The sequence below is a fragment of the Empidonax traillii genome, unplaced genomic scaffold (genome assembly GCF_003031625.1).
Source record: "Empidonax traillii isolate 1590-97213 ecotype Southwest subspecies unplaced genomic scaffold, ASM303162v1 scaffold223:size1722714, whole genome shotgun sequence".
NCBI classification, from domain to species: Eukaryota; Metazoa; Chordata; class Aves; order Passeriformes; family Tyrannidae; genus Empidonax; species Empidonax traillii.
Window position 1 is genome coordinate 1,104,798 of NW_020955416.1, and position 22,322 is coordinate 1,127,119.

General features: G+C 44.4%; 1 long non-coding RNA gene across 1 annotated transcript; it reads left to right on the forward strand.

The window, feature by feature from the left end:
• The first annotated feature begins 9,146 nt into the window (after positions 1–9,146).
• Positions 9,147–10,253, forward strand: LOC114059433. Its single transcript, XR_003571660.1, has 3 exons — positions 9,147–9,261; positions 9,881–10,031; positions 10,191–10,253. It is a non-coding gene; the product is annotated as an uncharacterized LOC114059433 (long non-coding RNA).
• Positions 10,254–22,322: the final 12,069 nt, after the last annotated feature.

Sequence of the window (22,322 nt, forward strand, 5' to 3'; positions counted from 1 at the left end):
CACGTTCATGGGATTTAAATGATAGCGTGGCAATGTTTAATCCATTTCCACTTCTGCAGTTTTCTTATTTCCTAAGAAAACCCAGAGACTGCTATTTATCATCTCATCTGAAAAGGGCAGAAGGCTAATTATTTTTCACTTACCTGGAAGGGTTTAGAATTTGTGGAGTTCACAGAGTAGCAAATGTTGAGTAGGTCTCTGTATCAAGCTGCAACTTTCTTCAATTCACTTCCGTAGATTAAATTTTTTTGGTTTAGATTTTAAGGATTTATTTCATGTGTCAGTAGCTGTTAAATATCTTGCAGGAGAAAATCTCAAAAGACATCCATTTGTAGACAGAGTCCTTTTTATCTGGGGCAAAATACAAAGACCTGCAAGCAAGCCAACATTTAATTGTATTATCTAATGGCATAAAAATTTAGTTATAGCTCTTTAATAAAATAAATGTGGAGTCTCATACGATAATTCTAAAATTAGATCAAGCCACACCTTATGGCTGTCAGTTCACTTTGTGTGATGAACCAAGAGCCTTGGACATTTCCTGCAGAAATGCCCTTTTATTTCTGCTTGGGGGTTATGGGTTGAAAAGACTTTCTGAGATATGGCCAGACCTGGTGCATTGTTTAGATCACAATTTCTTTTACAGTCTTCCTTCTAACAAAGGAATTGCCGTGGCTGTTTTGGAGCAGCAGATATCCAGCATAATGGAAAGTGTGGAATGCTTAGGGAAGGAGCATCAGAACAGAGAGAACTTACAGAGGTCCTGCTCAGAGATGCCTGGAAATGAGCGGTCTGACCCCTGCCTTCAGCAGGTGCCGGTGCTCGTGAGTTTGTCTCCACCTCCTCTGAGCCCATGTAGGTTCTTCACCTTCCCAAAGTCCTCTGCCAGTGAGTTCTGCAGATCAACTGCATCTGTTCCCACAAAGATGCCTCCTGCTAGGCAGAGAATAGCCTGAGGCTCATGTGCCTGGTAGATCCTGTGTAAATCCCGGATGAAGGCAGGGAGAGCTGCCCAGTCACTGATGATAATGCCAGTTCCTAAATTTCGGCTTCAGACTCGAGCTTTAGGCGCCTGCAATGGGAAGCTTTTCTGATTTCCACAGCAAGAATGATGGAATGAAATTCATGGCCGAGAAGGTGCAAGGAACAAAAATGAATTCTAGCAAGTGGTAAAATACGTGATCTTATGGCGTCAGGTTGGAAACGCAGGCTCTGCATCCGCTACCAAGTGTCCCTGTAACCCTGATGTGCCCATCGGGAAAGGAGATAGAAACGTTATTATTGACCTAGAAATGACACGGCTCCCAGCAGGTGGGCACAGGCTGCCTGGCACACTTTGATGTCTTTGTCCTCACAGCAGCTTTGGAGGATCAGATGGTGACTTGGGCACGCCTTTGATGCCAGCCTGGCATCTTAGCGATTGAGCTGTTGTGCTGTTGCTCTCCAGCCAGCCATTTCCTGTGGCATGAGCCTTCCCTCATAGTTGTCTGCAAGTGTTTTTTAAGAGCAGAGTGAAGCTGGTGTTAGAAGAGAAGCATGTTTGCCTGTTGGGCAGCAGCAGTTCAGATACCTCAGTACTGCAGTTGTATTTGATGGTGCATGTACTTTGCTTCAGGAAAGCTGCCAAATGGCATTATGCTCCTACGTCAGAGCTCTATGCAGATGAAAAAAAAAATAGTGAATTTCCACGCGCTTCTTGGCCACAAAAGTGCTTGCAGGTCTTTATGCAGCTTCAGCAGGCTGGGATCAAGGTCTGGCTCAGACCAAAAAGCACCATTGGGGCTGATGTTGTCTGTGCTGCGTTGGGGCTTATCAAGGGGCTCAGAAAAGATTCCCCAGCCAAGTGCCCTAGGACTAAAGGACAGAATTACAGTCTGATCCCCAGCTCACGACCCCAGGAAGGGGCAGCTTTCTCCTAAATGTTTATGTAGAGGAATTTTTTTTAACTCTTTGTCATGACTCTTCTTTAGCCTCCAAGTCAGGTGTGGCAGTCCTGGGACCAGCTGTGGTTGGATCAGGCTTTTCTCCTATTTCAAAGGTTAGAAAAACTTCCTCATTTCTGTTTTGTTAACCTTGCTTGTGGTCTTCCACTTGTCTTTCTGCAGCAAGTGGAAGTCCATGAGTCCCCAGCCATGCAGATAATTTTTCTAGGTTTGTTTCTCAGTCTCAGTGAATGTAGATCCACTGTCTTAACATCAGTGGCTGATTTTGAATTCTTTTGGCTCTGATCTGAAGCCCACTGAAAGCCATAGAGGTTTTCCCAGCATGTTTAACATTACCCAGCTTTGAAGTATTGCTTCCCCCTCGACTTGCCACCACACATTCCCACAGGATAACTTGCCCTTGCCACATCATTTGGACTGCCCAGCTGTTGCTTAGCTACAAGACTCTGTGAGAGCCCAAGCCATAGCAGAGTGGGCACTGAAGCATTTCAAACACGACAAGACCCAAAGGATGCTCATCGATGGATGTGCAGGTATATTACAGGTCCCAAAATCTGAGGTTTTAGTGACCACGGCCATGAGCTTTGAGCTTACACAGCTCTGGTTGTTACCAGCTCGGCTTTTGCTGGAACCAGCTTGTTGGCAGACTGTGGCCAGAGACACCGATTTTAAGGAATGTGAGTGCTTTGGGGGAAATTGCTAAATGAAGGCCCTCAAAAGAGGGCAATGGGATAGGAAAGGAGCTCCTTGTTGCTGAGAGGAAAAGCTGTGATTGTCAGGGTTAAGGCCTGGTTACTGGAGTCAGGGTAAGCGATGCACTACCGATGTAAACAGCAGAACTGGCCAGAGCTGCTACGTATGAATTGATCTGTCTCTGCAGCAGTGACATTTTGCAGCTCTTCCCTGACAGTTTGCATAAGGGACTTGTTTTATATCTCCAGAAACTGGGATTGCATTTTTGCAGCCTCATACCAATGAATGCCACCGATTGCCCAGGACACATCTTTGGTTCCCCCAGCAGCTATGTGGGAAAGACACAGCACTGTGCTTCCAGCAGCATTAATAGTCTGGAGGTGAGTGCTCAGCTCGACAGTTGAATTTAATAACAGTTCATGTGAATGCAGGAGAAAATGTCTCTAAACCTCTAGCAGCATCTGGTAGGGACTCACTCTTCAGCTCTGTGGTGACTGTGGCTGTGGCTTGTGTGGGGAGGTAGCCTGGAGAAAGCCCTTCTTGAGGTTCAGCTGCCTTCAGTGTGAGTCAGCAATGGGAATAAAGGTAAGAGCCAGCAGCTGAACAGTGCTAGACCATCCCCAGAGCGAGGTTGGAATGGCATCGTGCTCAAGAGCTTCCTGGGAGTAAATGGTCATGTTGGTCCATAGCTGAAAAGCAACCAAGTTCCTGTCTACACCTCTGGTGTGATGACAGATCAAGGGGACCTGTGGCAAGGTGAGGATTGCAGTTTTGGTTTTCTTTTTATCTTCTTTTTCTCCAAAGATTGCTCTTGGTGTTTGCATTAAAGGTGTGAGCTCATGGAGACATCACAGCTGACCATACAAGGGGACAACTCTTTTTCCTCCCCTGTTTTATGACAGGGAAAAATATGAACAGAACCTGATCAGGTAAGAAGAGAGGAGTTCACTACAAAATATTGTACACTGAATTACTGGTCCATTTACGGTGACACAGCCCTACTGAGAAAATGCACATCAAGGGTGACTCACGTTGTTATTTCTTCTTGTTAACAGCTATTTAACTTTAATATCTATGTAAGGAGTGAGGAACAAACCTCTCCTGGGAAAGTGTTAGTGCTTTTTGATCCCTAAACTCAAAAGCAAGAGAAGCTCTTAGCTGAACACTCAGTGATGTGCCTAATTTTTGTAGAGCTGCCTCTGGAAAAAACAGGGGAAATCCCCCAAAACTCATAATCAAGTGGGACCTAATCAGATACCACATTAATGAATGGGAACTCAGCTCATGGGGACTTGTGCCACATGAATGGGGTTGTTCTGACACCAACAAAAGAGATGAAATTTGAAAATAACCTGAAACACTGCCCAGATTTTTTACTTTGTTTCCTGTGTACTCACTTGCCTGTCACTTCTAAACCCATGTTGCCTCTCACTTAGCAGTGGAGTTGTGCCCAGGTAAAGGCACTGCTTGTACACTCATTAAATATTAGTTTTATAACGCATATCCATTCTTTGGTCCCAGGGTATCACTTGCAGCAAATTATTCTGCTGTGTTATGTTGTCTATTGATCACTCTTTTTTGCCTTTTACCCTTGTTGTTGTTGTTCTTTTTCCTGTCTCTTGCAGAAAGTGGTGCCAGGCCATTAGGAAACTGAATTAATAAACCTTCCTATTGATTTTTCTTGACCATAAAGCTGACGTTATTGAGCAAGGACCTTGCCTTGAGCTGTGCAGAAGGGGTTTTGCTAAGCACTTGACAGCTCTCCTCATTCCTTTGCTTCATTACCTTCCCTCTCTTTCCTACCTCATCATTTGCAAGAGGAGGAGATTCTTAAAACCATTATGTAGAGTCATTTCATTTCACTGACAGGCTCCTTTTTCTAGCAGCCACACAAATGATGGGATTTTTCTTTCTTTTCACTCCAGAGGTACACAAACAGATCAGCCCATTTGCTAAAAGCCTCAGCACTGACACCACGGTATCCATGGCAACGCACCAACCTGCGCAAGCATCTGCAGACACTTCAAAATACCAAGCGATGACAAGGAGTTGCTTCAGACAATGGATGTTTATGGGTGTCACAACCATGTGAAATACTTCTCTCTCCACCCATCAGCTCCTTGATTATAAGGTGCTTTATATTTTTCTCGCAGCTCCTTTGTTAGAATCCATGATTCAAGGCAGAATTAATCCCTGTTTTGATGTTCGTTCACTTGGTTGTTTTTTTTTTTTTTTTCACTGAGATGACTGGCTGAGGTGCCTCATGGGAATGAGCACCCCAAGCTCTGCTGTTAACCTTCCTCTTTGAACTGAGTTGGAGTACAGGCTCTTCAAGTGATAAAATCCAAAGTTGTAATTGAAAAAGAAGTGGTCTGTGTCAGCTAACTAACAGAGCTGGTTGTGTGAGTGCTCGGCTGAGTGGTGATTTGCCACATCATGTTGCATGAGCTACTGCTTTCCTATAGTGATGATAGATTTATTAAGATCCATTGAACCATTTTTGAGGAATGTTTTAAGTTTATCCATCTGCTGGCATAGCAGAGGCTGTGCTACTGTGTTTACAGATTCTGGTCTCCACCAAACTCGTAGGTTGTTCAGCTCTGCTTTCGGGAGATAACATTCAGGTGCTCAGGCTGCACATCTGAAGCTGGCTGCAGAAAATGTATCAGTGCATTAGACCAGGCACTTACCTGCAAAACCATCTGTAATTCAGACTAAGGAACTGCATCTAGAGCACTGATAGACAGCTAAGTCCTGTGCTGATGGTGACCATGGGTTAGGAGCAGTTTTATAACGCAGCAAACCAGCAGGAAGTCTTCAGGCAGTCAGGGCCATCCTCCTCAAATCAGGGAAGTATTTCTACCTCACTAAGATGTGATGGGTGTGCTTATCAATCAGGTTGAGGCCAATCTCAAAACCAGACTGGACAACTGCATGTGTTGTTCACACAAAGGCTGAGTGTGAGGCTGAGTGTGAGGTTTGGTAATGGGAAAGAGCCCAAGTACATTGATGCTCAACCTCCAGCCACAGCCTCATTCTGTCTGTAATGTTTCCACTCTCTTAAGAATTGACATTGGTGTTTTATTCATAGAAAGGCAGAAATACAAAGCCCAAACCCAAGATGAGCTATGTTGCCCCATATTGTGATGTTAACTTGATTAGGCTAATCTGTTTTCTGCTGATGGTTTAAGCTTTAGGCTTGGAAAAGGCAGTAGCATTTACATGTTTGAACACAAGAGGAGCATATTAAAAAGCCTTATCAAAATTCCACATTAATAAAACAAGCTATCAGTGCATCAGAGCACTGATGAGCTTCCATGTGCAAGCATGCAAGCATCATAATAGATTCTTTGTAAGGTCTTTAATCCTCAGTAGCTGCTGTTGGAAAAATCCAGACTTTTCCCTAGAACAGGAAATTAAATCTCAAAAATAATACATCTCTTGTGTTCTGTCCAGTTTGACTGTTCAGTAACTTACACATTATATTTATTTTGAGAAGCAGCTTTTTCATATGGTTGCCTTTCAGATGCAATGTGTAAGGAGATTTCACAACTTAAAAACTTAACGTGTGTTCTGTTCATCTACTGTTTGATCCTGTAAGTAGGCAGCAGGTAGTTGTTGGGTTTTTGTTTGTTTGTTTGTTTTTAATTTTTTAAAATTTCATTAGAAGATGTGGTAAGACTGACTGGTGCAGTAGTTTTATTCCCCCAACTTTCAAGAGAGATAAAGAAGGCAATGCTTGTAGTGGTGAGATGCTGGAGATGGCAAAACAAACAACCCAAGTTCAAACTTGCACTTATTACTTCCTGGCAATCATCATTCACTGTTATAATTAGAAAATAACAAGAGCAACAAAACATATTTCCCTAGAGTTTGGGGTTTTTTTTTCCTTCTTGGGGAGATGGAAACTTAATAGCTGAAATGTTGTTTTGTGCCCCAGAAAATGGGTTAAAGCAGTAAAAACTGGTTTAGGCAAAGAACTTTCTACAGCTGAATTGTGCAGGGATCAATACACCTCTTGCTTCCTTTTGGGTACGTTTATGATTTCTCCTGTGAGATGTCTCTTACACGACAAGCCTGACACCCAGCTTTCTCCTCTTCAGCAAAGCAATCATCCCCACAACCAAGATGTCACAGAGCCTCAAGAGCTGAGACGAAAAAGTACCTGGTTTAGGTAAATGCTGGGGGAAGAAACTCTGCACATAACCATGAACTCTGTAAGGGAACTCCACCCTCCATTTTTCACACCAGCACATTGTCCTTTACTTTCAGTTCCAGCAGTGAAAAATGAAGACAATCCCTGGAATAAATTCTCTACTGCAATTCTAGTCTCCTTGTATCCCCAAGAGCTGGTGGCACAAGTATTTTGTACCCTCTCTCTGCTTTCAAATTATTCTACTTCTCATGCAGAGACTGGCTTTTGACACCAAAAGCATTTAGCAAATTAGAGTGTAGCTCCCTGAATCTAATTCTTCCATCATAATTCATATGGGTACCTACAGTCCCTTGGACAAAAAGACCAAAGATAACTAAATCTACAAAGGCAGCTTTGCTCTGCTACAAGTCCTTCCAACTGGGCCAGATTTCACCTTGGCTTAAAGCTTTCCTGTAGCAACCTGAGGCATTTACGTTTACAAATAGGTAATATCTTCAAATAATCTTTGACAGGGAAATGATGGGAGAGAGGCAGAAAAAAGAAGGCTTTTAAATGGAAATGTTACTGGAAATGAGTTGATGAGATACAGTTGGGTTTCTTGCCTTTAACAGAAACAAAACTGAGCATAGTTCGTGTTGCAAAGCCAGGGGTAAGTACATACTATTTTCAGTGGAAGCTTTTGCTTTGCTTAGTGGTTGATAACCATTTGAAGGCGCTTTTCAGTTCACCTTTCTTCCCCACTGCCTCCTTTGGGCACTAGAGGGACCCTGAAGTTTTCCAGCCCATGGAAACAACTCAGCAATGCCGAGGCGGGAGCGCTGCCTTTCCCGGTCACCTTAGCTTAGGTGTTTCCAAGGGGAAAGGTGGGAAAAATCTGCTCAACTGGTTGTTGAACATACCCACAGACTGCTAACATGCCACTGGGAAAAGTGTGCAAAGGGGCTGTAGCCATCCTTTCCTTTATTTCATCATGCACACTGGTGCTTGCAGCTCTTCCCATCATCAATAAATAAGAGCTGACTTTGCCTTGACTGCTCTGTTTGCTCAGCTAATGTTGTGACATTGGCACCAAGGCTTGAGTCACTGCGTTTTTGAGAAATTAAATGTTTCCTTCCCCAGCCTGAAGTGATGCCAAAACACCTAAGTTGCCACTGCTGCAGCTCAAAAACCTGTCAGAGGAGAAGTGGCGGATTGTTGTTTTAACTATATAGAAAGAGAATATGTATTGACACAAATTCCTTTTAGAACAATGTTTTCCAGACAGAGTTTCAAATGAATCTGTTCTAAAGAGGGCTATAGGCAATGTCATTCCTTTTTCTTTTAGCAGGCAGGCAAAAAAAATCCTCTGCATTTGACTTACTAGACCTCCATATAGAGATCCATAATTCAGCATGTCAAAGCTTTACTATAAAGCTCACGGTTTATGAGGTGATGTAAAAATCTATTTTTCCTTTGTACAAAAAAATCTTTCTCCACTATCTCTTAGTGGGATGATGCCTTTTGATCTCTCCGTGAATATTTCTAATAAAAATACGTGCATGCATTTTAACATCTCTATAACATGAATTAAAAGATTTTTTCCTATCTTAAAACGTCTAGTGTCAACACTGTTGTTGAATATTTAATGTGAAGTATAATGTAATTTGACTAGATAATTATCTCGGGGGAAATGGTGGCTGCCACATTGTTTTTTTCCTGTGTTTATTTTTCATCATCTTTGATGATTGTTTAAAGGAGAGATGGAACTGAATGACTAACTTCCAAGACTCGCCTTCTCTCTCTCTCTCTGTCTCTCTCTCTGCAGAGTGCTGCTGAACAGACAGGCTGCTGCCATGCTGCATCCGAGCCAGAGGCATTGATTCCTCCATGGCACATGGAATATTCTGAGCATTTCTCTGGTTGTTTACATCACCCCTCTGATCTCTAGGAATCTATATGGACAGTGCACAGGCTATTTACTGCACAGGTGTCTCTCCATTAAGACAGCTCTTCATTTCTTCCATGATCCCCATCACAGTATTTGTTTCCAACAAAAGTATAAGATGTCTGTCGTTCCCCCCCCCCTTTTTTTTTTTTCTGTATTATCATAAGCTCTAAATGAATCTAATTTCCATTTGGATGAAGTGTAACTTCTCCTTGATCAACTCAACTGCTCATTCCCTCTCAGGGCTCTTTCTGATTAGGCTTTATGTAAGCCTGCATTCGCATTATCTACATGGTGAGAGGAAGGGCTTGCAGGGAGAGATCCATCAAGGTCTTTGCATGGACACGGAGGCCTCCAAGGGCAGGCACAAAGAGAAAACAGCGGGGGGAAGGCACTGCTGATCCTCAGGGTGCTGGGGACGCTGGTGCACTTTCCTTATGCCTTGAACCAGTGTCTTTCCTCCTGGTAGCTCGAGAGAAAGACTCACTGCAGCAAATCCATTTCCTCTGACAGCATCTCCTCCAGATGGATATATATCAGCAATGGTGAGTAACCAGAGGGGAACATGATGGCTTTGTCCTCTTGGCAAGATTCTGCTCCCTTTGCACACCACTGATTTACAGATTACATGCAAGAAAAGAGCAGTGGTAGGAAGTTCTCTCAAAGAGCTTGAGAAGGGCTCAGGAAAGCGACTGGAAGAAATGTCTGTAGCCTTGACTCACAGCTTCAGACCTTATAACAGAAATGTCCTGGTTTACAAATACATAAAAATACTTAAAATTATTTGGCATTCTCTAGTCTTTTCATTAACACTGACATGCCATTAATGTGGAACATAATCCAATGTAGTAGCTGTTGAGGGATGACCATCTCTGTATGATGAAACAGAAGCAAAGGTGGGACCTTGGCTATCCTGAATCTGTTTTGACCACTCAGGCACTTATGCCCCAAATATAAATAAAAATAGCAATATTAATCTTTACTGGATTCCCTTTGTTTCAAAACACTTTTTTAGGTTAATACCGTCATGAGATACTTGGAATTGGTGGTTAAGATTCTGATAGACTGGCTTTTTGAACACGCATTTTTAATAAACCCAACAGACTAATTTGTTTAGGAAACAGAAGAGGTAAGAAAGCACCAATTTTACTCTTTCATCTCCAGCACAGGGAACTGAAACAACGTGGTGCTGGCTAGAAGGGGTGAGATGAGCCGATGCTCCTATCAGTGGCATTGCAGGAGGGATGACTTTGGAATATAGACACCGTAATTGATGCTCTGAGGGGCTGAGGAAGAAAGTTCATTCGAGAATCTGGTAAGTGACAAAGTAATAGGATATCTTTTATTGCCAGATTCCAGGAAATGGCTGGATAGCTCAGCCCTCCGAGACCAGCGTGTAAGTAAGCAGCAGCGCAGTGTGCCATAGACCCGTTTTTTTTCACCGATCTCATCATTATTCGCTCTCTTTCCCTAGAGAAAAAGGAGGAATCAGACTGAGCTGGGACTTGCAGCGTCGCAAGACCCAAATGAAATCAGGTAAGGGGCTGTCGGGCTGGTTTTCTCCCAGGGGCAGGGCAGCGCTGACCGTCCCGGAGCCCGGGTGTCTCCGCAATGCAGGGGCCGGGGCGGGGCGGGGCGAGGGGCCGCTCCCCCTCCGCCACCCCCGCCGGCGCGGGGGCCCTGCGGGCGCGGCGGGGCCGGGGCGGGGCGGCGGCAGCGGGGCGGGGCCGGGGGCGCGCAGGCGGCCGCGTCCCGCCACAGCCCGAGAGCTGCGGGGCGGGTCGGGCTGAGCCGGGCACGGCACTGCGCGGGCGGCACCGCGTCCTCTCCGTGCCCGTCGGTGCCGGCGCGTCCTCCCTGTGCCCGTCGGTGCCGGCGGCCGCCGCGGCGCTCAGGTAAGGGCCGAGCCGAGCCCCGCGGGGGGCAGGACGGGCAGGACGGGCGGGGCGGGGGCGCGGGGGGCTCGCTCTGCCCCGGCCCCGCGCGTTCCCTCCCTCCCTCCCTGAGTGCCCCGGTCCGCGGCCCCGCCGCGCTCCCGCACCGGAGTTCGCCGCGGGTCGCCCCCGCCCGACCTGCCGGAGGTAATGGGAGGGATAAAAGCCCCCGGTTAACGCCCGTTTTACCTTCGCGGTAAAACAGCTGCCTCCGGGGGGCTCTGAGCATCTCCGGGCTGTAAAAGCCCTTCGGAGGATGTGACTCTCTGTCCTCTCCTGCCCCCACCCCTAAGCTCCTCTAAGGGGATCTGCGCGGCTGAACAAAGAGCGTTGTGTGAGGCGAGGGGGTGCGAGGGCTGTAAGCGCTGTTAATTTGCGGCGGGGAGGGGGGAACACCCTGAAAGAAAAAAAGGTCCCCTGTGTTCCCGATGGTTCTGCATCGGCCGCAGATCCCGTGAGGAAGCAGCCGCGCACGGGAGGCCGGCGGCGAACAAAGCCTTTTTATGTAAGAAAATGCTGTACAGCGTGCCCCGCTGCAGGTAGGAGCCGCGGGCATGTGCCGCGCTCCGGTGCTGCGCCGACCCACCTCGGACTGCCCTGCAGGGCACTCCCTGACACACTCACTGCCACCTGCCCTTCGGAGGAGATGTGCTCCATGGAACACCTTCGGGAAAGAAGGGGGTGTGCCGCATGTCTCCCTGTGTAAGATACCGGCGTGGTTCATTTCCCCGTGCAGGAATTTTCAGTTTCCCTCTAAATAATGATATTCTTTTGTTTTGCTGGTGGGTTTTCATGTAGGATTCTTTCTGAGGCGGAGTAGGTGGCTTTCACATGTAAGTGGGCATTAACACAGGGTCATGTAGTAGAGCAGGGTGCATACATACATATGTTGTCTTACTTATTCTAGGTCTCCAGCATCCCTTTTCATAATGTGTCATGTCTTTGTGGTCATATCAATAAATCATACTCCATCCTTTCTCAAAAAATCACTTGCTGTCCAGCATTTGGGCTGCTTGTGGTTCAGGAAACCTGTCCCTTTTGTTTTCTGAAGCATTCTTCCTTGCAGGATTGAAGCACGTATCCTTTCTGTTCTGGTTCTTGCCGTTAACTCCACGAACCTTTGTTTTCTCTCCGTGAAAAAATCTGTTTCTTTTCACCTGTGCTGGTTTAGACTTGCAGGGATGTCTAGACTGCAGATCTCATAGCCAATGCGCCCAAGAAGAGCTTCAGCTGCAGACTGTATTTATTTTCTATAGCTCCTCTTTCTTCCCTCCTGACTGGATGACGTGATCGCAGTACCTCAGACCTTGCCTGGGAAGAGAATGTGCTGAGAGGGCATGACCTAGTGAAGTTACCCCTGCCATTACTTCATAGATCAAAGAATGAGAGAATAGACACCTTCCCTGAGTGTGCTAAAAGCTCTCTTCAGGTACTATAGAGCTAGTCCAGTTAAGTTTGTGGATGGATGTTCACTTCTGCTGCTGATGTTGTGAAAGTGTGATACGTAAAATGGAGCCCGGACTCGCCCTTGTAGCTCTTCAGTCTGAGAACCACCAAATTCCTCGCTGCATATTTCATTTCACCCCTTTGCAAAAACACTGATGATGCACGCAGCAGTGAGCGAGACCCCAGCCTTAATGTGGTACCAGTCTCCTGGGGCTCAGGCATTTACAGATGAGCTAAAGTAACACAAATAACCCCCATGGCTTAGACCATTCAGTGTGGAAATAAAACACGCAGGTGAGCCCTGGCTCTGGGAGGAGGGGTGATCTCAGCAGTGGACCATGGTGCCCTAAGTTCTCTCTCTTCTTCTCATTTTTTCTTATCTCATCAAGGGTCAGGATTTGGTTAATGAAACTTTCAGTTTGTATTGCCTGTGGGTGTTTGAGAGAGGCCAAAGAGCTGTCATCCTGAGAATAAAAAGTTGCTGTTCTTCTGTGGTGAGTTTTAGCACACCGTAGGGCAGTTCATTGTGCTTATAATGCAGATTGTTATATAAAGTGGCATTTGCAATCTTGATTTAGAGGTCTGATGTAATTGTTACGGTGTGTTATGTCATACCCACTTAGCTGTGCTCTTTAATATGTTTGGACAATAAAGAAATAGTTGTAATTGTAGTAATTGAATGACCCCCGAGGTGCTGCGCCTAGGCACAAGCAATCTGATCCCAGCAGTCCCTCAGTGAATTGCTGCAGTCTGTGGGTTAAAAATTCCCTCGTTGCTGGATGTTTTTCCAGAAGCTTACCTTTGCTTTCAGCCTGTGTCGTGCCCCTTTCTGTACGAGTTACCACTTGCTAAACCTTATACCTGGATTCATAGAGGAAACATTTGCTGTATGTGCTGACACCACTGGCACTGTGCTTAAGAGCTGCCTGAGCTGTGGAAATTGCTAGAAATACCTAAACACAGAAATGGGGGTGTGTGTGTGCGGCCCATTGCAGATTCTGCTGGGCTGTTTCAGATGTTACCCCCAATGTGGCATGTCCTGCACGTGTGTTGGAGACAGGTTTGTTTTCTTAAAGCGGTCGGAAGAGGAAGAAGTCAACAACAATTTAGGATGTGAGGACTTTATGGTGATGGCTTTCAGAAAGTCACCTCTTGATTACAAACATTTCTACAAAGCCGCAAGATACTGACAGAGCTTGAAATGCGGCTGCAGCATCTGTGAGATCTGAAGTCTCATCTGCCGTGGTGGGACAAATTACAAGCAGCTTAAGGAAGGAAAACAAAAGCTCTGATAGTAGTAGTATTCTGTAAATTGTGGGTCAGTCCAAAGGCCTAAGTTACTTACAGAACTACAGGCTTACAGGCCAGGCAGTGGCTGTGCTGAGACCTGATCTGGTAAAACCTCTGGCTCACAGCCAAAGAACAAAAAAACACCCCTTGGCTTTACTGGTGTTCCCAAAGAGGCATTCCTGCCTGCAGGACACTTACAGTGAACTGAAGCCTTACCTAGGACAGGGTCAGGGAGTGTTGCAGTTAACACGCACATGAATAATAGCCAGAAATTTCTGAAGGTGTAGTAGGGCTCCTGGGTGACTTCACAAGGTCCTTTCTGAACTGAGTTATCTGACCTGGTGGTCATCTGTATGTTTTGTTTCTGTGCCACCTTAAAGCCCATGTGTGTATTTTATGAATGCATGTGCTGATGTGTAGAATTGTTTCTAAGACTCAAGGATGCTTGTTTTGGTCCATCTGGATTTATTCAGTTGTTCAAACACATGCTTAATTGCCCTTGAAAGTCAGCCTTAAGCATGTTTAAAAGTCAAACGTGTTTTTACAGAAAAGGGAACGTTTTTCTGAAAAGAGAAAGAGAATAAATTCAGGGTATGTGGGCTCAGTGGCGGAAAAGCCTTGATGATATTTAGTGATGCCAAGTACTTCTGGAGTAAGCATGGAAATGAGCAACGTTCTGTGAAACCACACTATGGCTTTTCCCTCCCCAAACACATGCACGTGCTAATGCAGAGGAAGGGTGGGTCTTGACTTCTTTAGGGAGGTGCTTTTTCTTCCATTCTTTTGCTTCACACACAAGTGTGCTTGGTAGCAGCAGTTCTGTACTGCATGTCAGCTAATAAAAAACAGCATGAGACTGATTTCCATAGGGTGGAGCTGATTTAGAGGATTGGTGCTGGAAAACAGAGGTGGTTTAAGCCATCTGCCTCAGTAGAAGAAAAAGCTTTTATTTCATGGGTAGGTTTAATCGCAGGTTATGCTACTAAACTATACAAGAGTGTTCTAGAAGGAGATTCAGTGTGACACTTGTAATTGCTTTCTAGGTATTGGAGGAAAGGACTGAGGTATCCATGGGGTTAATTTGGATTTCTGTGGCCACATGGGTTACTGTACTAGCTGTTAAGAAGATTTGAGGTCTTGATTGACCCATTTTACTTTAACACTAATTGTTTGCTGTTGTATTAAGGAGAAAAGATGAGCTAATGCTGTTGCCCCTTATGGTTTTACACTCATTGCTGTTTTTCCCTGCAGCAGTCTTGCAGATGAAACCGATCTTTGTTCTTTTGTCTTGACTGGGAAGCTGAAGGGAGTGATAAAGAGACAACAGCTCCAGAGTGTAGGTGTTTATGCTCAATATCCTGCATCTTGGATAAAGTGCCAGTTTGAAAGGAATTACTCTGGAAAGGTGTGGCTTGGGCAACCTCAGTAATATAAAAATTTATTGAATCTCTTTGTTTTTTGTAATCTGCAAGACAGTTAGTGCTAGTTTATAGGCTTGACAAATGTTATGATATACTGTTTATCTTTTAGTATTTTTACATGTGTTGTTTGTCTAACTTTCTGTGGTGTAATGAGTGTTTGTTTATTTTTGCATATGGTGTCCATCTTCCAGATAAAATATGTATGTATATGTATGTCCACGTGGTACAAGGGTGACAATGGCCCGTTACAACCAGCAGTGTTAAGTGGAGAAAATCAGTGTAACTGTGTTGAATTAATTGAATCTGCACTAGACTTCCACCATGAGGAAAAAGACAATGCCACTTTCAGCTCTTATTTTCTGATTACTGAAAATCTGAGGTACTTTTTCCCATCATGGAAATAATCAGTTTATACCTGTGAATTATGGATTTTTAGGTAGAATTAAGCCCCTCTAGCAAATTCTGCTCCTTCATTTAGAGTTGGCACTCATGGGTGTGGGGATCTGAGGAATATTTCTTGTCTCGTGTTGGTGAAGCCCCCAGCAAGAAGCAGGCAGGCTTGTTTCTGTCAGTACTTCCAGTGGCTGTAGTGCACTTAGCTTGCAGTAGCTTCCAGTGAGTTGAGTCTATGCAAAGTTGCTTTTCTCTTTGTGAAACTTGTCATTTTGTTCCCTGAGGGCGTTTTAAGCTAAATTTCAGTAGCTGTTTGCAAAATTAGCTGTATTTAAAGTGTGTGCAGCCTCTGGATAAAGAACACAAAAAAAAAAAACCCAAACAAAGCAAACCCAGTAGTCCAGTCATGTCAGCTAACTTGGCAACATTTAATTATAGGAGCTATTGATTCAATTAACCCTATGCTTCCACTTGATTTCCTGGAGAGAATGATAGGGGCTAGTTTCTTGTTTAAGACTAGAAACAGTTAAAGAACATAGAGGAATGTTGAGGAACATACATTACCTTTTAGAAAAGCTGTTTGCACGTGCAAAACTTGCCACTTTTCTTGAGGTTCTGATCTTGGATGAGCAAAGTTAAGAGATGGGAACATAGAGTAGAAATATTATAAAGAAATATTATATATTATAAATCTGAACAGATTTAGGGGTATGCTTTCAAAAACTCTGGGCTTGGTCCAGAATTGATCCAGAGATGAACAGCAGAAAGTGCTGTGGACATTCAGAAGTGGCCTGGGTGCTTCACTGCTGGGCCAGAAACGTGTATCTGCTGGCTGTGAGTGCAGATTGATTGGCCTCCTTCCCTGCACTGCTCAACCACGGCGTTGTCCAGGCGGTGCCTGCAGGAGCCCCGGCTAGTTTTGAGCTACAGTCCTGTTTGTTCTCCTCATTTTGTGTAAAGGGTATCTGTACAACTTGTTAAGCCAGGGCAGGCAATTGCAAGGTGCCAGACATAAAGTGCAAGGACACCCATATCTCTGGGAAGGCTCAGAGACCGAGAGCGATCGTGAGCGAAACCTGTTGTCTGCGTCTGCTGTGGAATAGGCTGAAAACGCGTGTTCAAAATCCTTTGACTTTAAGGAGGGTTCAGGTCTGGATCTGAGTTTTGGTGAGCTGGAGGTGTGGTTGGCTTGTTTTAGCGAACCAGCTCCCTTTGTGCCAGGTTACTGTTTTGTGCAGCAGCCTTTCCGTGACTGCCAGGTCTGAGCAGAAAGATCCGATTCCCTCTCGGGGACTTGGGCCAGACCCGAGGCTCAGCGCTGCAGTGCGATGGCTCCCAGTGCCAACAGCTAACACTTGCTAACGTTAACATGTTTTCACTGTTCCCTGGCTGATTGTTGAACCAAGAGACCCCACAGCCTTTTAAAGCTCCTGCCCCTTTCTTGCGGCTTCCACGTGGTCTGCTAAGGTATGCTCGGGCATCCGTTCCTCCTCTGGCCATGTGGTATCGCTCAGACAGCAGAGCTGCTACCTTTGTTTGAACTTCTGTGACTGTGGCTTGATTACCAGCAGCTGTACCTCCATGTGCAGGGTGCCTCTCTCTGACAGATCCCTGTCTGCTGGTGCCTGATGTGCTTTTCAAGGTGCTGGGCTGCTGTTTGGAGCTTGTGTTGCAGGGCGTTGCTTCCCTTGAGTGTGCTGAAGCCAATACTAGCTTTTATTTCCCCCAGCAATTAGCAGATGTTCAAGAAGGCAGAGGAAAAAAAAATCCAGGTTCTCAAAAAGGAGAGATGCAGGGGTGGAAGTTGAATGATTTGCAAAGGAGAAGGACAATGGCCCTTGCTCAAGGAGTGGTCTGGGTGATCGGTCTTTCATATTCCATCATGCTTGTCAACCTGTAGCTTGGGGTGAGAGGGAATCAGAGATGAAACCAGGTGTGATGGCTCTGAGCTGCTTTCATACCTGCAGAATTACCCTGCACACCTTCAGTACTCCCCTGCATTGTGTTAGAAAGTCCGTGGTGCAGGCAGATAGCCACAGAAATAGGAGGGAGTTTTCTGCAGTAAGAGTCAGCTCCTCCAGATTTGTGTCACAGTTGTTACTGATTTGCACTGACTCAGTCAGGGCAGAGTTTGGGCCAAAGGATGCTCTTCACAGGCTGTCAGAATGCTCAGAATACCCCTGGGAGTTGGTGTCTGTGCTGCCAGGAGTCCAGATTAGACATGGCATTTGAGGTTGTGGCTAAGTGTGTCTGGAAGGAAGGTGGCAAGGTAGTTTCTCGTCCCCATCATCTGTCTTTTGTAAGGATTAATTTGATGTCCCATAAAAAAAATCTCCCTCTGGAAAATGATGAAGAAACACAGAAATCAGGAGGAAGGAAACTGTATATTTCTTTTGTCTTAGGGAGATAAAATATGGGAATTTCCAGAAGTAGTAAAGGAAAAGTTGGCAAACATGTGAGAGAGTAATTTAAAATAAAAAAAAAAAAAAAAAACCACGGAAAGCAAACAAACCTCTCTGTGTGGGAGGGGGAACAGTTAATAACCTGATTCATTCCAAAGAGCTAGGGATAGAGTGTGGTAAATAAGAGCTTTCATTCCATGTTGTTCTGCAAAGTTAAGCTTTTCAGGGTATAGAGAGCTGGTTGTGCTTCTGAATAAGACTTAGCAAAATATTGAATCTAAGCATTTTGTATTACCCAGTGCTATCTGTTAGAGGAAATAATAAATTTGTGTCTAATAAATAAAAGGCATTTTGTAATATGACAAATTCACGTCTGTAATTTTATATTCCACAGTTTGCCAAAATTAGCAGCAGTGATTTATAGATAATACTTACAGTCCTTTAGTTTAGATAATTTAAATGGCACGCTACTCGTGTTGCTTAAAACACTGTCAGTATTTTGAATGCAGTCTTAAAAATATCCATAAATATACCTTTCAATACAAGAACGTCCTTGTGGAATGCATTTGGAAAAAAAATAGGTGTAGCCAGATTGCATTCATTTAGAAGGACCTCTAGTTCAAAACTCTTTCTGTGGGGAAAAAAAAGCTGAATTCAGTTAGGTTTCTTTATTTTTTTGCCTTGGCTTGTCTTGGTCCACTATATGCTTGCAGCATCACTGTTATCAATAAATGGAATTAATGACATGTTGCAAAGCTTTAATTCATGGTTATAGGCAGTTGAAAGGTAGAAACACATTTTCTCATTTTACTGTATTTATGATGTTGATTCTTCAGCTGCTGGAATGGTGTTGTGTTTGTGTAGATGGTAATGCTGGTATCAGGGCACCGGCACTGACCTGCTGGTCAGTAATTATTAGAGGTAATTATTACCTCTAATTACCAAAGGGCACGGTTACCAAGCCTTTCCCACCAGCCCCCTCTGCAGCCTGGGAGTCCTTTTAGAGAGTGACTTTGGGGTGAATGCTGACTGGTGCAAGTGCTGCCAGTGTTGCTTGGTGCACCAAGCACCTCTAATAATGGGGATTTTCTGTCCTTTGCTTCTTCTGGACCAAGCTGACTTTGAAGCCCTTATAGCGAGCTCAGTCTTTGAGACACTGATATAGTAAGTTGTATTTGCTGAAAAAATGCTTCATGCTTTGCTTTGAAACCTCTCAATGAACTTGATTCTACTTGTCGAGTAGCACAAATGGATATGGACACTGCTGGGAGAGAGCAGTCCTTGGTTGTAATTAATTATTTAATTTTTAAAGATGCTGACAGTGACAAAATGTAATTGTGGTAGGCATGTGTCTTTCTGAGCCAGCAGATAAAAATGGTAGTGGCTTTTTTAAGGCAGATTCTCCTTTTTTGGGTAGGGTCATGAATTTTGTGTTTCATTCCAGTGATGGGGCCAGAGCAACGTGGTGAATGTGCAAGCTGTACTTAAAGTTACTTGAAGTGTTTTGGGAATAAATTCTTTTATCACCTACTACAAGCAGAAGGAGGGAATAAGTACTTGGAAAAAAATATTGGGCAAACCTAATGTTTTCCATACTTTAGGATATGAACCCGTGTTTACTATTAGGTTTAGAAAGAAGTATTTCCTTGAAGACATGGCATTGCAGAGTTGGCATTATGGGGTGTTACTCTGAGATACCTCTGTGGGCAGCACAGAGTGATTTGTTTTGCCCTTACTTCCTTGCCATTCTCAGGTGAATTTCAGTCACCTGAAAGACTTGAGTTACCTTTGCTTCTAATTTGTTTTATATAGTGGTAGAAATTGTAAATTTTTTCTGGGGACAGTGTGGAGTTTTCTTCTGTATTTTAAGTTATTGCAAGATCAGTCTCAGTGACACTCTGCTTATTCCAGTTTGCAATCGAGTAAATGATTTATTTGTGTCCTGGGATGAGCGAGAGAATGAATATTTTACCTGCAGTGTGTTTTTGTGTTTTCTCTGGCAATGATTTGGTATCTTTTGCTTACTTGTCTAAAGGAGAGGGAAGGTAAGTTAAAAATGAGTTTTCCTCCAGTGTGGGAGTGATCTCTGTATGCATTAAAAAGGCAAAAAGAAGAGGTCAGAGGCATGTGTTTTATGTTTTCATTTGAAAAATTAGCAGTGTAGACTTGTTTCAGCTGTAATTGGTAGGTTTCAGAGCTGACAGAACAGTAGGAATAGAATTTATCTGTCCAGAACTTCCAGCAGCTGTTGAACAACAGATATAAAGAAGCTGCTATCTCCTTATATACACCTCTTTTCCAGATCCAAGCGTGACATAACTTTCTGTAGGATTTTGTTCCCCTCATGCCTTTGCAGTTGGAAAGTGGTGTATTTATTGTTTGCTCTGCTGCCCTTACCTTCAGGCAAGGCTTGATCTAGATTGGAGTATAATCCTCCTAGATTAGTAAACAAGCCCTGCCCCATGCCTGTGTCACTAAGCAGATGAGTAACTCTTTGAAGAATGTTTTGAGGCTTGTGAAAATAATTTCTAGCAGAAACTTGCATTTTAAAAGATATTAAAATATGCAAATAGTCAAAAGAACAAGCAAGTGTGCCTCAAGAATAAAGGTTTTATATCTTTAGTGAATCGTTAGTATTTCCCTTTCTGTGATGGATTTGCTTTGCAGCTGAACTTGAAAACCCTTCACAACTGGCAGTGGTCCTGGGCAATTTTCCCTTCCACTGTAGGTCTGGCTGCATTTGAGTATTCATATATTTTTATTTGCTGTTTTTGAGTTTAGTCACTCATTTTGTATTGAAACATAGCTCTGGGCAGAATTAAGAAACTCGCTATATAGATGAAACCATGGAAAAATAACCATGTGATATTCTTCTGCTGGACCTTGTTTTGAAGTGAGACGTTGCTTGTTTTCTGAGGAGCTTACAGGAGTTTGGGATCGTGAGTAGAACAGCTGTGGGATGGACAGTGCATGTGAGCTGGTGGGGCTCTGGGCTCGTGGTGAGAGCCTTTGGCATGTTCATCACAGGTGTGCTGCTGGTTTTGGGTTGGGCTTGTCCTGTTTGCGTAGGTCCTGATGCATAGCAGAATTGGAGAAGTGCTTCTTGGCTTGGAAATAATTCCTTTTTGGATTTTCTGGGCAAATTTCAGCCTTGTCTTTGCAAGAAGATCTTCTCTGGATCCACCAATAAATTGATCAGGGCCTGACATATCCCTGTAGGCAGTGCAGGCTTTGGGTGCCAAGGACTGCTGGGGCAGTTCCTCTGCAGGGTACTTGAATGCCCAAGCCCATCAAAGCAGGTTCGAGGCTGGCAGGGCAGCCACTCTGCATTTTTGCCCTGTGTGTCTGCTGTGCAGCAGTCATTTCCATTTCTCAACCTGCTAATTCCCAAGGACAGCAGGAGCATCAAACCTGACTCTGTGGAACTCCCCGGCACAAGGAAGGAGTCACAAGGGCTTTTCTCTTTCCTGCAGGAAAAATGAGTTCTCCCTGCCCTGTGGAAATATTGAGACAATTTTTCTATGCATGTCCACTGACCCTGGTACTTGGACATAACCAATCTGAAGCCATTCCTGAGACTGCTACGGGTGCCCAAGTAAACATTTGCCGTCTTTAGCCTGAAATGTGACATGCTTTATGCAGAGTAAATCCTGGCATCGTAGTGGGAACCAGGAGAAGCCTTCCAGTTCGGTAGTCTGGGACAGTTTATCTCAGCCGGTGCTGTGGGGGTCCTGTGCCTGTTTGCTCCCACGGTGCCTGGTCCTTGCCTGACCCTGTGGGAAGCCAGCTCAGTAAGCTGAGCCGGGGCAATGCTAGTCCTGTACAAAAATTACCTTCTACCAGTGCAGCTCTCAAAATTGCTCCGGAGCACTGGTGAAGGGGAGGGGTAGCAATGCACGTTTGAGAACTGGAAAGCTTGTATGAAAGAAGTTAATGCTCCACTTGGAAAATAAAGGTCACAGGATCTAACCTCCCTGGTATGTTGCGTTGCTCCCTAAAAGAAATCAAATTACTCCAGTCCTGAATCTTACCTAGTACATTTTAAACCACATGCTTTTACTGTCAATGGTATTTTTCTGAAAAAATGCTCTTTTTTTTTTTTTTTTTTTTTGGGTTGAGAGTGAAGAATACAAGACATAGGGTTACAGTGCAATTGTTGCACTTGGCTCCTTTCCTGTTAACAGTTAGAAATACTCCTGCCGTAGTCTTTTGTTGGTAGTCACAGGGAGGTGTGTATGGTAATAAACAGCCCTTTCAGGCTTTCTGTTGAAGGCTCTGAACTTTGCTGTGCTGCAGCTGACTTGTTTGCAATAAAGCCCTTGCCTGTGTCTTTAATGAAGGACTATCCTGAGGTAGAAATTGTCTTCCTTGGAATTAGGGGAGGAGGAGGGATGTGTGTTCTGAAGAAAAGCTAAGCCAGGAAACACCTGGCAACCAGATGGCCCCTAGCATGCTGCATTGTACCCACACCTTCATTAAGGATTACTTTGGCTGTCTCTGGGTAATAGATTTAGAGGTTTGGGGTCACAAAGAATTAGAAAATTGTAGCCAGTTGCAATTAAACATGAGTTATTTTTAGAGGACAAAGAACTGAGCTGAAAGCTGAATTAGAGCTACTTGAAGTGTTAGGGCTCCAATATTAGGGGCGATATTTTCTGAGTGACCAACAAAAGAGCCCGTGCACTGCAGTCAGAGGCACAAAGCCCAGGGTTGGTGGCAG